Here is an 11,735-nt window from a genome sequence, read left to right on the forward strand (position 1 = left end):
GGGTGAGGTGATACCGAGCTTCCTCAGAAGAGGATCACTAACTCAGAGGGGTTCACAAGTAATTTCTCTCAACACCTCTCCATTGCTTAAGCTGCTGCCGTTCTGCTGAGCAACTGAAACTGGGCAACACGCAGCAACACACGTTATCCTGTCTCTCGTCCCAGAGAAACTAAAGATTATTCTGAACTCTTCCGCAGCCACCGCGGAGCTCAGGAAGGACGAGACCGGTGCTGCCGGTGTCACCTTCGGTCCCCGCCCCGCTGCGTCCTTCCCCTGCGGCGCCGCCGCGGACCTCCCGGCCCGAGAACGCGACCCCGGCCCCGAGCCCACCGTCCGAGAAGGCACCTACCTCGGGGAGGGGACAGGAGGGGGCTGCGGCGGGACCCAGCAGCGCCCGGCGCCGGCGGCAGCAACCTGCGGCGGCGGCCGGGAAGAGGAGCCCGGGAGGAGCCGGAGGAGCGGAGCGGCCGGAGGGTCCGCAGGTCCCGGTCGCTCCCGCTCGGCGGCGGCGGGAGGAGCCCGCGCTGGGGCCGCGCCCCGCACACGCCACCGCCCCCAGGGGGGAGGGAGGGTCCCCCGGCCCCCCTGCCGCACCGCCGGCCCCCCCGCGCCGTGACACCCCGCGGGCCGGGGGGGACGGGCCGTTGTGATGGTCCCGCCGCGGGGGGGCCCTTCGAGACGCGCCCCTGGACTGCGCCCGCTGCTGCGGGTCCGTCTGGGGCGTTTTCCCTCTTTTTAACCCATCCGACGCCAGAGGGCCCGGGTGGGCGCACCGTCTCCTCTCTCCGGAGGCGTTCCTCTTTGAAAGGATCCGTAAAAAGGCAGACACCACATTTCCCACCCCACTGTCCCTATTTTCTGGCCACTGGTTGTTCCTCTCTCATTCCCGAGCGCTCGGAGCAGGCTCCGGCTCCCGGGGCTCCTCCGGAGGGCAGTCCTTCCTCCAGGACAGCCAGAAGTCAGAGTATTTTGTCCAATTTTCGCCATATTCATGCATTATTTGGAGAAGAACCAACAAGCTGAAACACAGCTTGGGTTCCCCTAAAACTATCTGAATTTTAGTCAAATGCAACAAATCAAATTGTCTGAAAGATAAACACGAGGGCTGCAGAATAAGAAAGAGGCTGGGGCCACTGCAGAGCTCGACCTGGGACCAGCACAGGGCTGAGAACGCTCCCCAGAGCTCGGGGATGGGTCTGCTGGGGGCCGGGGGTCCCCAGCTCCCGTCCCCAGGAGACGACTGCGCACCCCGACGCGGGTGGGGTCCAGCAGTTACCGCACAGAAAAAAAACAATAGAGTACCTGAAACAGAAGCAGCTCCGGTGGGTAGGATAAGTTCATGCTGCAGGGAATGATTAATGATTTATCTACAGCTCCAGCAACAGGAGACGTCTGAGATTCCCTCCTCTGTCCAAGGTCAGACTTCACCTCTCAGAGCATCCACCTGCGGTCTTCTGCATGTTCAAAGCAGCTTTTCCTGAGCGGACTAAAATTTGCTGGATTGAGGATCCTTTCTATTTGATCTTGATCATTAGCAATTTAAATTAAAATTGAAATTTTTTACCTTAAGTCATTAGAATTCCTTCCTAAACATTATTCTTAGGATTTTATTTTCAACAAAAGCTGTAACCCAGGACAAACCCAGTACAGTTAGCGGCATCAGAAGTTAAAATGTTACAAAAGTACTAACTCAGAGTTGTTCTCTGCAGAGTGGGTCATCTGGAGAGTTTCAGTATCTCTGTACATTGACAGAAATAAAATACCGAAGCTGAATTGCAGAGCAAGCCAAAGGAATAGCAAATGAGAGCGCAGAGGGCAGCTCTCCTGCAACAGCTTCAGAGGAAGAGCCACCCTGTGTCCCTGGACCGTCCCGGCAGCAACGCACGCTCCAGCCCAGCTGGGAAATGGGAAAACACTGCTGGGCCCTGTGTCGGCTGAAACCTGCCGAGGGGTTCATTTTCCACGGCAAACAGAGAGCCTCATCTCCTTCAGCTAGGGCTTTGCTTGGTCTGCAATAAAAAGAGGGCACTCTTAAAAAAATAAGTGAAACTTTTCCCCCAGTTTTCTTAAGAAATGGAGCTTTTCTATTCTGTCAACTCAGATACAGGAGGCATGTCCCAAGTAGAGGATTTTTTTTCAGTGGGAATAGAGAAAGGGACGTTGTTCCAAAAGCAGCACCCATTTACTGAACTAATTCACTTACCTGTGTAACGTGCTACCAACCTACTGCACAAAATAGAGGTGTTGTAGAGAGATGGGCTATGGAATAATGAACTGTAGCTCTCTTTTCTGCTACCCACAGTCATACTCACAGCCTTCCTTCATTTCTAGACACCCATTTGTCCAACATCAAAACTTAGGGAAAGTGCTGGAAATTTCCTCTTTTCTGCAATATATGACATCCAGAACTGTCACAGCTGAATCCAGAGAACTACCTGCCTGAAAGGAAAATGAAGCCAGCACCCGGCATATGTGCACCTATCAGCTATGTGTCCAAAATACACTTTGAAGCTTACATCAGAGCCATTTGTATAGATTTTCCTTGGGTTTCTTACAACAAATACAACACTTCCTAGCAGGTAGACCCAAGAGCAGCAAGACCAGGAGGAGATGAGGATTCAGGCGCGCAGCAGGAGCAGATACCCTGTCCCACCACAGACTCGCCCTGCGCAGGGACATCTCTGGGCACAGATGAGGATGTGCTCCTGGTGACACATCGGAGCTGGGAAGCAGAGGTGGAATCCCGAGATGCAGCAGTGGGGTGTTCCTGCACCAAAACATGCCAAGCAGGAACTTGGGGAAGAGGAGTGGGGTCACCAAGGCACCCGTCATGTGGAACAGCCACCTCCGGCCATCCCTGGTTGGTGACACAGGAGCATCACGGTAGATCTCTGGTGCCTTCTAATGGAGAAGAGGCAAGGCTGATGTCTTTCCTCCGGGAGGCTCCTGTGACAAATCAACTGCTCTCTGTGCCTCCGCAGGCACACTGAAACCCTTCCCTGCACCCCAGCCTGTGCCCGGGACGACCCCCAGGCCCTGCAAGGGTCCGGGGGAGCAAAGCAGCAAATTGCTGCTGCTGGATTTAAAAAAAAAAAAAAAAAAATTAATTTTACTCTCTTACAACTTTAACTATTCAGCCAACTATATTTTTATTTCAAGTCCCAAACTAATTTTTAGCAATGGCTTACAAAAATAGAGAAGTTCTACATTTATAGTATAGAACCTGAAGTCCTAAAAGAAGTGAAATTATACTTAGCAGCCGTATCTCAGCTGTAACTCTCTGGTGGACTTTAACATTATGGTATGTTTTCCACGCGTCAGATTTTAATATCCATTGCTGGCATCTCTCGTGGTTAGAGAGGGCTCATTTTCACGTGGGTGCCCAAAGCTTCTGTGGAATTAGAGGTATTTGTATGCTTTGCAGTTCTACCAGGTGGATGCTTATTCAAAAGTATAGTTACCAATATACATATTTCATTGAGCTTAAAACTGGTAACATTGAATATTTTAATCTACTTCATTTAGTTTCCCCAGTGCTCACCAAAGTGAGTGGAACGTTTAGTTCCCCAGTTCCACCAAAACCCCTGCCCCACACCCCCTCAGCGCTGGGGGGCGAGGTCTCCATCCGCAGCCAGCGGTTCCACCATCAGCCGCAGAGGGACACTATGGACTGATGCTCGCCTTTCCAGGGCTGACACCGAGACCATGTGGGTTCCGGTACCCACACAGTGCCCTCAGGGGAGGTAAAGCCTGTGGTGGGGCATCATGCATGGGGGGCCATGGCTGACCCTCCCGCAGCCCCACCAGCAGCAGCTCCTGGGGCCCAGTCCCTTTGCTGCGCTTGGCGCGACGCGGGGCACAGACCATCCGGGGCTCCTGCCAGCTGCTCCCTCTCCCATGAGCAGCGAGCTAGGGTCTCCTGGAGGGGCAAATCCGCCCCTCCTGCCAGTGAAGCAAGGACTCTTATTCCAGCTGAGGATCAAACTACTGTCTATTAATAAACAGACTGCAAACCCTCCCGGGGGGCAGGCAGGAACGATATTATTCCTCTGAAGGGCCCTTAAAAGTCATGAGAGATGAGATTTGCTTAAGAAAAATCACGAGAGGAGACTCCTTCTCCAAAGACACAACTTTAAGTGTGACAGTGCACAAAAAGATCGTTGTCTTCAGCAGATCATTTGAAATAGTGCCAATGTCATACACTGGCTTGAACGAAAGGCTTTGGAAAGCTCTAGGCAGAGATGGATAAGCTAAACAATGAAAAGCCCTGTTAGCATTTGGAGGGATTTTTTAGCTTATATTTGACAGATATAATTGCTACCTTTATCCTCAAGAATCAAAATGGTCCACCCTGGGGGGTATAAAGCCCAAATTGCTCCCACAGCCAAGAGGACTTTGGCATGAGTATTTCCTGTCTATTCTAGGTCTTAGCTTTAACCAGAAGAGAAGAAAACATTAAACAATTTGGGAGATGGGGGAGTTAATGTAGCAGAAGTTTTGCTGCTGGCATCATGGCATCTAGGATGTCGGCTGCATCCCCTGGGACTTCTCGTGTCTCTGTCCCTGGGTCAGGAATATATTATCCGACCTCTATTCCTGTACCAGGACTGCGTGGAAAGTGGTGCTTTACCTCACTGGTGTGCCAGAGGAATCCAGAGCCCATGAAGGAAGGAACTTCCACACCACCAGTTGCTAACGCCAAAAGTGGAAACCGTTTGGCTTCTGTTCACCACATGCACAGCTCGCTCACACTTCTTCTAAACCCTCTGCAAAGGTCTCTTTCCAGCCTTCGGGGAGACGGTGCGAAATAAGAAAGGAGACATTCAAGCGTTCCGCCTGCCATGGAAGGAACTGAACCAGCCCCTGCTGATGGCAGCACAGAGCTGGGGATACTGGTTAGACAGAATTCTGCATACTTCAGATTTTCAGATCTTTCCTTTAAGGTGAGAAAGCTGCACTTTCAAAGGGAGCAATCTGCAGCAGGGTCTTCCCTGGAAGAGGGGGCGGCAATACACACACCAGGCAGCTGTTCTCATTTGCCTTCACAAAAGACAACAATCTGTTCTTGCTAATTTTTTTTTTGCATAATCACCTTGCACTACAGCTTGATCTTTTTCCTTCTTTCCTTAACCCATTGTTCAACTTCCCGAGTTCATACAAATGCGACGTAATTATTCCCCAGAATTTTTAGCTGGAAAGTCTCCTCACTGGCTTTTAGGAACTGCATTTTGAAGCAGCAATGACGTGTCTCCATTACGAGCTCCTTATGCACTGTACACGACAGGGATTCCTCAAAAATGCTGCTAGAATGTCACCAAAGGACCACACGGCATTTCATCAGTGCTTGCTGAAGAACCACGAAGATATGCTTGGGCCTTTCAGCACGCAACACTTTGTGCTGCACATGTTCATGTCAGAGTTCAGCTGAGTGAAATATCAAATAGCTGTCACGTACCAGAACAAAGCATACCTCTGGGGAAGCTCCTTGAACAGGCACATGGCTTTATCCTCGGTCATACCCTGCATCCTGGATCTGGTGTCTGTAACAATGGCCTGAGTAAACCAAGGTGGCTTTGGGGGCATCATGCTGGGTCAGCCTCCAGCTGGTTTGCTCTGGGTGGCTCCGGGCACCCTCCGTGCTGTCGGTGGATCCTTCACCACGCATTATGCTTAGAGCACGCTCAGGCTGAAAGACGTCCAACTGACAGCAGAATTCGGTTGACAAGTACCCGGTTCTGTCCCTGGGCTGGCGTGGTTAACTGCAGGCCTGAAAGGCAACGCAGGGCATGGTTGGGGTTAAACTAATCTCCTCCTGCATGGTTTTAGCTTTTGACATCATGTTAACAAATACAGTTAGAGCCTGTTAACAGTACCTTTAAAAACTTAGGATATCTGCTAAATCATCATCAGAGTGTAGCCATGTTTTCCCTTTTCAGGTGAAACTGCCTTAAAAAAACCCAAACAAACCAAAACAACAACAACAAAAAAACCAAATCCCCGAAAAAATCAAGAAAAGCTCTGGCAAACTCTTTTGCGCAAAAGACAATTATGTCAGTTAAAAAGCTGTCAAAGGTGAAACTCGCAATTCTGCAGACAGCCGGCCCAAATCACTCGGGCAGTTCAGTCTCATTTACACTCGTTTAAGAGGCAAAGTATAACTGCCAGTGGGACTGTTGGCTGGTCCTCTACAAAGGGATGGGCTTCTCCTGAAGCAGGTCAGCAGCTCAGGCATGCTTTATCAAAACATTGATACAATAAAAAAAATCCACTCCTGAAAACTTCTTTCACTGCACACGCAAAGGCACGGGAAAAGCAACCGAAGCAGGCTGGGTGCTAGTGAGAATGTCAGCATCTCGGGTGTCCACAATGTCACCATCTCGGGTGTCCACAATGTCACCACTGGATCAGTCCAAAAGGATGGAAGCCATGGCTCGGGATTCAGCTGCTTCATCTGCTTTTCCCAACTGACATACATCCCATTACATTTGCATATTGTCATTTAAGTGCTTTCCTCCTGAGAAGGGCTAGAGATTCAGGCGACAGCGGGTTTAACTCATGCACATCTCTGGCCTTTCTCTTCTGCAGACAGCAGAGCGAAGGGTGGCACCTACTTACCCATAAGAGAATCGGTACGATGCAGCTCTGCACTTCCATGAAGGGATGTAACTATGCATCCAACAAATTACATGCCTTGCCTGTAGTTTGTTAAATTGCAACAATTATACCCGTACTAATGAAGTAACTGGCAGAACAGGGGGAAAAAGAGAATACTCAGCTCTGTCACACCGACACATCCCTACACAAAGTCCATCACAGCAGCAGAATGCATTCCTGGGCTGAGCTAAGGGTGCAGCCAACAAACACCACAGAACACCTAAAGCAATGCAGAACTGCGGATACCCTGGCAGTATCACGGGTTCATTTTGTTTTAAAAAGTGATCTGATTTTAAAATTGCTACTATCAAACAGATCCAGCTTACAAAAAGGAAGTGTGTGTGTGTGGGGGGGACGTACCTGCTTCACAGACACCCAAGACCTTTGGCGCAGCGCAGGCAGCGGCACCTGCGCCCACTTGCGATGTGTGCCATCTGCTGCATTGCTCGGAAACATCTCGGACAACCTTTTCATAACGCAAACCACAGTATCCAGCAGCCCGGATTAAAAGAGAATTCTTAAACACACCTGTCCCTGCAAGATTCTGCCAGGTCTGAGCTCCAGTATGGAAAACAGGCTGAATAACGGCTTTTCATGGCTACAGCATGTGAAATGCTTGGACTCTTCAGCTAGAGGTCACTAGAATTCAAGGCAGAAGAGGGTTTCAGACTAAAGTTTCTCCAGAGGGAGGACATGCTCTACAGAGAAGACGACTGGATAAAAGCTTTTATATATTAACGGCAATATTAACTGAAGCTCCATATTCCTTCTATAATACTACTCCTGGCAAAGAGATTGCAAAATCATAGCGCTTTGCACGAACCCGCTGGCAATGCAGTGTCCTCGTCCCTGTCTCTCTGTAACACATGCTCTACGTTACCCATTCCTCTTTTGTGAATGTGCCATTAGGGCATAGAGCAGGCTGCATTTTGCTTGGAAAGGATCAATACTGAATGCCAAATACATATGAAAATACCCAGACCTGAAAGGACAAAAAAGGTCTCATGGAGGCCTTATCAATATGTTAACAGTTCACTAAACCGGTTTCATTACAGGTTAAATTTATAAGGATAAAATGTGCATCTCCCTCCGCAGCCCTGTCGCACTGCCCTGGCTTGTGCTCCCCAGGGGTGCCCTCCCTTGTACCCAGGGGTGTCCCCCAACTTCAGCTCAGCTTCCACACTTGGGTGTGCTCCACACATTCCCTTCCTCCAGCTCTACTTACACCTGGAATCAGGGGAGTCTGTTTTCTGACACGGACAGATATGAAAGGAAGTCCATCTCATTTCACGTACGTGTTTCTCCTCTTTTGCCACAACGAAGACCACCTGATCTTCATTTTCTTGATTTTTTAAAAAACCTTACCATAATATTTGTATTGTGAAAAACAACTAGGGGGAAATCATAGTATGGCACAAAAGTTTTAAGTAAGTTTCTGCAGAAATTAATGCTTTATGAATAGCTTTGTGCACAATAATAGATAGCGAGTGTGTAATAGCTCTCCTCCAGGGAGCTGGAATGTTAACAATAACTCTAACACTAATGAGCTGAGTTTTACCGCAGTGAGAACAGATGCACATACGAGTTAACTTTGTTTTACGGTCACATGATGTCAACAGGTAGGCTGGGAAGTAAAAAGTATTCCTACTCACACTCCTTTTAACTAGTACATATCATAACCTCACACACCAGGAAGTGTTCTCCGCGTAGATCACCCAATGCCATCACTATTAATAGACTGTCGTATGCAAATAGATGCTCTCCCACTACTATACACCATTCAGGACTCATTTCATTCCAGGACTGAATGCAATGCAGTTGGCAGCAGACATCATAAAACTAATCAATATCCGTGTGCAGCCTTTCCCTAGGCATATTTGATTTTTAAAAGAGTTCTTCAAATTCTTAGAATAAAAAGGCATTTAATTTGCATGCGGGGAAGAGAGAGACCAAGCTTGCAGGCAGGCTTTCTTTATACATCAATATCACAAGTTGTGTACTTCATTAGTGAAATCCTATCCTTATAGCAAGAGCTGGTGTTTTGAAAGAAACAAGTCCAAGAATTACAGGTGATGTCTATATGGTCCCCAGAGAATTTGCAGAAATGAAGTCAGCAATAAAACTTAAAAAACACAATGGCATTCTTTAAATCAATCCTCTCCAACATATCAAATGTGGCCTCAGTTAGGCTTTTTTTTCCAACCTGGTTTCTGTAATAGTGCAATATTCATGCTCTAGGAGTCAGGAAGGACCACAGGCCAAGAAACCCCGTCTGCTGCTCTCAGCACTTCCAGCGCAACGCAGGAATAAATGGTCCCTGGTGCAAATATGAAAACTACAGTAGCGAGGACAGGAACAAGTCCTGTCAAAGGTGGTTGCGCAAAAAATGTACTGAACGACAACATTTATGACAGTGAAGATGCAAGGCAGAACCCTGCAAACTCCCCAGATGCTGAAGAGACTCACTGACGCTCTTACCAAAGCTGTTAGAGAAGACAGCAGGCCATGCCACAGCAATCAGAGATTAAAAATGGAAATCAGGAGTTCCAGGTAAATTTTCTCAATGTCTTGGACACCTGTGAGACAGATATATTTCAGCTCTAAAAACAGTGTGTGTAATCACGTGCTCATGACTCTCTATATATGTATATATATGTGTATATATATACACACACCTTATATACAACTGGTTTTTCTTTTGCAGGTGCTTAGTATTTTGAAGAGTTCACATACCCAACTTTACATTCCCACTGCCAAAAACTCTTCATGAATGTCTTCAGCAGCAACTGTTTCTGAGAAATGCTTTGAAAACATGTAGAAAATGTCATCAAACACACGGTTGTTTGTAGTTTCTTCAAAACAATCACATAAAATGAGACAGATGTGTTTATACACATAGAAATCTTTACAAAACGCTAGTAACCGAACATTAGACATCTATCACACACAGACGCTAAACTGACGTTAATAAAGCTGCAGTGTAAGGCACTTACAGGTCAGCAGATGTAAAAAATCAGAATCAAAGGCTCAAATAATGCTGGTGGTTACTCAAGAGAAGTCAAGGTGAGGCAGCAGACTTTACCGAGAGCACACGTGCACGTCCTCATAGCCACACGTATACAAACCCTACACCTTGACCACAGCAACTGGGAACACAGCACGTCTTCACTCAACAAAACCACACTCAGTCTGTTAGACAAATGTTACCAAATAATAACTATTGAAGTAAAATGAGGGTCTAACTCTTACAGTTAGACCCTGTAAAATACCCATTACAGTTTGTCCCTTTAATGACAAAACAATAAATAATAAAAATGTTTTAAACAATAAGGAAATAACAACCGCATAAACCTTATCACAACAATTAGAAAAAGAGGTATTTGTTCATATGTTTCCTTAGGTTACAGAATCAGAGATATTATTATTGCCAAGACTGTATAAAGAAAAGCTTACATATAAAAATATTCTTGTCCCAGATGGGCTTGATTGCCATATTTGCTTTCCAGTTTTTGTAATTCGCACTTTAAATCTCCGAGGAAAAAAATTGCTCTAACAGCTGTTGATTTGTATGAACTAACTTGCATAAATGTTCTCCCTCCTATCCTTCAGGGAAAAGTCTGAGTAAACATGAGCCAGGGAAATCTATTCCCTTAGAAAAAGTCATCTTCTGGCAATCTGAAAAACTTGGTCCTTTGCGAAAGTCAGTCATTTCAGCATTACAGTTTTTTCCCTGATGTGTAAATGGGGTCATGGTGAAACCAGATACACCATTGGAAAGGACTCTGGGGCCGTACTCTCTCTCTCCCTCCAGGCCACATCCAACATCTGGCTGCCAAAGCACTGCCACGGCCAAGGAATGGCCACTGTTCGCCCGTCCCTGGTGCCAAGCACCATGGTGCTCTGACCTCCCTTTCCCATGGATCCAGCCAGGATCAGCAGCTCCCTTCTCCCACGCTAGCACTCAGCCCTGCACAACACCTTCCAGTTAAGACCACAGCTAGCCGAGAGACCTATGTTTTGGCAAGAAAACCTCTGCAGTTCTTAAACTCATTTTTATTTCATGTTTCAATAAATGTGGAAACATCTGGCAGACCTTCCATCTTCTGATTTAAAAAGCACTGTTTCTCCTGGGAAATGAGTTCACCCTCAAACTCCAGAATTTCTCTGTTGAGAATTTAAAAATGAATTACATTTAAAATTTAAAAAATCCCAAACTTTACATTGGATGTTACCCAGCAAGGGAGTTACTCCAGTGCATTACCAATACACAAGTCTTGAATCTTTCCCGTTTCTATTATGGCACTTTTTCCTACTGGCAACATATTCTTCTTTACTTAACTCTAACCTAGGCAGTGAGAATCCCGCGCACCTGAAAGTGTCAGGAATTGACCCTGAAGTACTCCCAATGTAATTCTTACTGTATAAATAGTGACTAAAGACCAGAATTTTAATGGGTGCCTAGTGAAGCAGACAAGGACTCAAATGCTTTTGTTGATCTGTTCTTCCATGCTGAAAAGCTCCAAGAGACCGAGCCATCTGTGCTCAGGACGATGGTATTACGCAGTACTTGCTATTCAGGGTCGCATATCCATGTATTATACTTCAGGAATTTTTCTGACCGCTGGGAACAGAATTCTACTGATCTGTGATGGAACCTAGAAAGCCTAAAGGAAAGCACAAAGCACCGAGTTACCTCTACCAGCCCTCTGCCCAGCACCTGCTAGCTGGTCTCATGTGAGAGTTACAGAAAGGCTTAATTACAGAGAGCGAATAATTAGTGATGTCTCTCAAAGGCAGAGGCAGACCATCAACCACACTGAGGAGCCCAGCGGCAGAGCCTGAAGCAGCTGGACTCCATCCTCCACCTTGCACAGTAAAATTTTAAGGAATGGGCTGACATTATTTACAAATGCTTGAGTAGTTATTTTTGAGACTACAGACAGACAGAGCCGTTAATGGGGAGGTCAAAGGGAACAGCTCTCATCCAGAACATACACTCATACAAAAGGTTAAGCACTGCAGAGCACACCCTGATCTAACCAGGGACAAACCCCCAGCACGGCCCGCGGGACAGGGGCTGG

General features: G+C 47.1%; 1 protein-coding gene across 4 annotated transcripts in view; it reads right to left on the reverse strand.

The window, feature by feature from the left end:
- STK32A (serine/threonine kinase 32A) overlaps positions 1-656 on the reverse strand; it is a 37,015-nt gene extending 36,359 nt beyond the window's left edge. For 3 of the 4 annotated variants that reach the window (XM_063349478.1, XM_063349480.1, XM_063349479.1), the window contains exon 1: positions 350-644. The gene's annotated coding sequence lies outside the window, so the exon portion shown is untranslated. Of the gene's footprint in view, positions 1-349 lie in introns of all 4 variants that reach the window. The other variant, XM_063349482.1, reaches the window with a different exon arrangement.
- Between the last annotated feature and the right edge of the window lie 11,079 nt (positions 657-11,735).

Source organism: Chroicocephalus ridibundus, chromosome 11 (assembly GCF_963924245.1).
Source record: "Chroicocephalus ridibundus chromosome 11, bChrRid1.1, whole genome shotgun sequence".
NCBI lineage: Eukaryota > Metazoa > Chordata > Aves > Charadriiformes > Laridae > Chroicocephalus > Chroicocephalus ridibundus.